The 2,871-nt window shown below is 35.5% G+C and overlaps 1 pseudogene; it reads left to right on the forward strand.

Annotated features, from left to right (window-relative positions):
* Positions 1–437: 437 nt before the first annotated feature.
* The window catches only part of LOC132186492 (UDP-galactose/UDP-glucose transporter 4-like), a 5,250-nt pseudogene continuing 2,816 nt past the window's right edge, over positions 438–2,871 (forward strand).

A 2,871-nucleotide genomic window follows, 5' to 3' on the forward strand; every position in this document is an offset into this window, starting at 1 on the left:
TGAACATGTAAACACAATAATTTATTATATCACATATTATATAAAAGCATATATATATATATAAAACTATTTTAAAGAAATGTGATTCATTACTCAGAACGTAAAAATAATTTAACCTTACAATCACATCAAAGCACTTTTTCAAATCTAATTTTTTTTTTTTTTTAAAAAAAAAATTTTAAAAATAAGTTAACAAACATACTTCTCTTCTAAATGCTACTATTTATAATACTCATATATGTGAAATGGATATAATAAATGTGGGTTACCAAGACAAGAAACTCACCCAAAGGTTGTAGAAAGAAACCATACACACAATCCACATATGATTACAGCTCTGCACTTTCGAAGGATTCTCGTAATATTTTCCGAGAAAACGCACATATATAGACAAATCTCTCTCTGTCTCTCTATCTCTCTCTCTTTCTACTCCAAAGCCAGAGTTGTGCGGAGAATGCAACTCTGCCTCTTCTCTCTCTGTCTCTCTCTCTCGCTCTCTAAAAGACAATATTTTCATCTAAATATTCTATATAACGCATGCTTTGTGCATGTTTAGTGGAATCAAACAGAAACCAGTTTCCGTTTACTCAGTCTCTCTCTGCCTCTCTCTATCTCCGTCTTTGTGTGCGAGGGTCAACATGCAAATGCACCGAAAGCCAAGTTGGTATTTTTTGATTCTTTAATCAAACTCAATAGCCAACGCTTTCATTGATTTGGCCGCTTTGATCGATACCCATATCGAATAGGAGGGAAAGAGTCGGTGAATCTGTGAGTGTGAGTGTGCTGAAAAGGAAAGGAAAGCAATGAAGAACGAGGAGCAAGCGCGGTCTTTGTTTGGGATTTCGCTCTCAGACAGACCCAAATGGCATCAATTCTTCATTTGCTCCGCTGGCTTCTTCTTTGGCTATCTTGTCAATGGTGTCTGCGAGGTAATCTCTCTCTCTCTGTATTGGCGTTCTGTTTTGTAAATGAGAAAACTAAGCGGAGTCTTACAGTTTTCCGTTTTATTTTTAATTTTGTTTGGTTGCTGAGAATACTCTGAAACAGAAATATATGCTTTCTTATAATTTTCGTTTTTTTTTTTTTACTCTGTTTATTCAGAGAGCAAGCTTAGGCTGCATCTTTAGTTTGCGAAAAATATTTTCTTTAATGGCGGAATTATGAAGTTTTTTTGATTCAGTACCCTTGCTTGGTTTCCCAGGAAACAAAAGAAAATAATAGGAAAATTTGACCTTGTTTTTTTTGGTTATGGGAAAAGAAACGAGTGAATCGTATTTCTTAGATTGACTTTTAATGTGCTAAAAATTATCCCTGTATACAATATTCTACATCTGGAATTTCTGGAATGAATTAATTTGGATAGAAAATCTCAATAGTTCATTCAAAAGATATATAATTTATGAGTTGCTCTTAATTTTTTGTTTTCTTCTAATTTTCAGGAGTATGTGTACAACAGGCTCCAATTCAGGTAAGTTAAATTTATTGGTACTGTTTTGTTTGGTATATATGATTTTGAACTTTAATTAAGGATTTGTTGTCATGATGGATTTCTATGAATTATTTGATTGTTTTTTTGTTCCAGCTATGGTTGGTATTTCACATTTGTTCAAGGATTCGTCTACCTGTTTCTGCTTTATGTCCAAGGCTTCACCCCCAAGCAAATGGTGAACCCATGGAAGACATATGTGAAGCTCTCTGCTGTCCTTATGGGTTCCCATGGACTTACCAAAGGATCTCTGGCTTTCCTTAACTACCCTGCACAGCTTATGTTCAAATCCACTAAGGTAACCAGCAAATTCCATGTGCATTTTCTTTTCCCTTCAAGAGCAAGCAAATTTTAGCTGGACAAAAGCTTCTTACTTTGTAATAATGGAAATTAAGTAATTGTAATTAATAACTTGAAGATTATTCCTTAAAAGCTGGTAAAGTTATTGAGTTCATTGTTTTTTGCATACTAAGCTGTCCCATAGTTATAACATGGATCAGAAATTTAGTCTCACATCTGTCTCTTTGAATTTCCATAGAGAGTTAGTTACCTCTTTGAGTTAGGGGTCCAGCTCCACTCTATTCTTCTAGAAGGGGTTTGTGTCATTTGAGCCAAAACTCATTAGCAACAACCCATTTGAGATTTAAATTGAAGTATTTTAATTTGTAAAAAATCTGCTGATTTTCTGAAGTTGATTGAGGTTTTTAGGAAATCATTTTTTGACATTATTTGCTAGATTTTCACTATTTATCAGCCTATATAATTGACAGTTTGAGCCGAGTACATTTCCGGGTCCTCAAATATATTTTCTCATTTTTATGATTCTGGTACTTCAGGTTCTGCCTGTGATGATAATGGGTGCATTCATACCAGGCCTGCGGCGGAAATACCCGCCTCACGAATATCTGTCTGCAGTACTCTTGGTTGTGGGTTTGATCCTCTTCACCTTAGCAGATGCACAAACTTCCCCCAACTTCAGTGTAATTGGTGTCATAATGGTATCTGGCGCTCTAGTCATGGATTCCTTTTTGGGTAATTTTCAAGAAGCAATCTTTACCATGAATCCTGAAACCACGCAGGTGAATTTCATGTCCTAGTGATCTCTCTGTGGGCGTTTAAATGTGAATAAAGGCATCCATGGAAAAGCTGTGATCTTCGCATTTAATTTTTGAGCTTATTTTATCTTCATGCGCAGACAGAGATGCTGTTTTGCTCAACCGTAGTGGGTTTGCCTTTCTTGATTCCACCCATGCTTATAACGGGAGAATTATTCAAAGCATGGAGCTCATGTTCACAGGTAAAGGATTGGAGGAAAATACTTATTTTTTACCCCCTAAACAGCTTGGATTGCATGTTCTAAAAGATCTTCCTGCTTTTCATGCAGC

Source organism: Corylus avellana, chromosome ca7, assembly GCF_901000735.1.
Source record: "Corylus avellana chromosome ca7, CavTom2PMs-1.0".
NCBI classification, from domain to species: domain Eukaryota; kingdom Viridiplantae; phylum Streptophyta; class Magnoliopsida; order Fagales; family Betulaceae; genus Corylus; species Corylus avellana.